Below are 1550 nucleotides of genomic sequence, written 5' to 3'. Positions count from 1 at the left end.
TGTACCAACAATGAGGAAAGGGGACTGACAGCTCAGGTCAAGGCACTGTAACAAGTCTCCTTCAAAATATCTTAGAATTAAATCTGCTCACTATGATCAAGAATATCTGCTTTCCTCCCAAGTATTGGTTCTACTTTCTTTTTAACATTCAGGATTTGGTGACAAAGTCCAACAGAGGATTTGAACCTTGTTTAAAGTCAGCTCACTGCCAGCCTTAATGGTGGTACTGGATTACGACATTGGTTTTGTAAGACTCCAATTTATAGTTCTTAGTAATTATTATATTTTATTTACTTATTCTTTTTTCAATAACATATGCATTTCTATTTTACATCAAGCCCCAAGGTGCACAGTGTGGGAGAAAGGAGGGGAAAGGAGCAGAGGGAGAAGAAAGAAGAAGTCAAGGCATGGAGAAGGAGATAGGATAGGAGGGTGGAGGAAAAGGAAGGAGAAAGAAAGGGAAAAGAAGGCAAAAGATAAAACAACGAAACAGGAAAGAAATTAGATTATTTTCTTAGCTTTCCCCCATAAAATGAGGCATAGAACCTTGTCATTAGAGGAAAAATAAACGTGAATTGATTATTTATACTCTATTTATAAAATAAAGTTATTTTTCCCATGGAAATATAAACATCCTCTATGGTTTATGAAATGATATTCAAATTGACACCTATTTAAAATAAAACTAATTTAAAAACAAAGCTAAGGTTGAAAATTTCTAGCCCTTGATCATTACCTAAAATGAAGTAACAGACTAAAACAACACCTTCAAGCAAAAGCTGTGTTGTTTTCAGTCACAAGTTTTTACATTCATATGGTGTTAATGATTTGGTCGACAAATAAAAGCAATTGAAGGGATTTTTTTTCATTGAGATATTGCCACAGTAGAAGAAAAAAAAATCCTCCAGGTGATTATTGAAGGATATAATCTTTTAATAAGATAATAAAAACACTTTATTTCTAATAATTATTAGCATGAACTCTAATTGATTTAAAGTCAAATGTTTCTGCTTATGTGGGTTTAAAACTGTATTTCAGGTGTCTTCCCCCCCCCCCCCAATATCAGAACATCCTAACTCCAGAATTATGAACAGCAACAACAAAAAAGTACCCGTGCTCCATGCTAACGCATTCATGGGAGAGATGCAATCCTTTGAGGGTGTGGACCAGCTCAAAACAGGAAACTGGAATGCGCACCTCTGCCTGCTCCCTGTTTCCACTTCCCTGTATCACAAGATCCACTGTCAGATTGCGCTGCTGCTCCAAAGGCTCACTCTTGGAGAAACGTAGTAACTGTGGAAAAAGAAGTGCTTTGTAAATCATCCTTCAAAAGCTACCCTGGGAGGAACCAGATAGATCTCGGAATCTTAAGTGTTTAGCGAATAATTTTTGCTGTGCATTCTGAGCGCAGCGCTTCGCCTTTACCTAATTACAGAAATATGTGCGGCAGTTTGCAGAACTTCGCCACTGTCATAACTTTTCTTGAAGTTCAGCCAACCAATGATAATAAAGCTGTCACGAGATTAAACGGAGCTGCAAGTCATTGCTTC

Source organism: Microtus oregoni, unplaced genomic scaffold (assembly GCF_018167655.1).
Source record: "Microtus oregoni isolate MIOR12 unplaced genomic scaffold, Mior012 000017F_ref0000208, whole genome shotgun sequence".
Taxonomy (NCBI): domain Eukaryota; kingdom Metazoa; phylum Chordata; class Mammalia; order Rodentia; family Cricetidae; genus Microtus; species Microtus oregoni.
Note: the sequence above shows the minus strand (reverse complement) of the source record.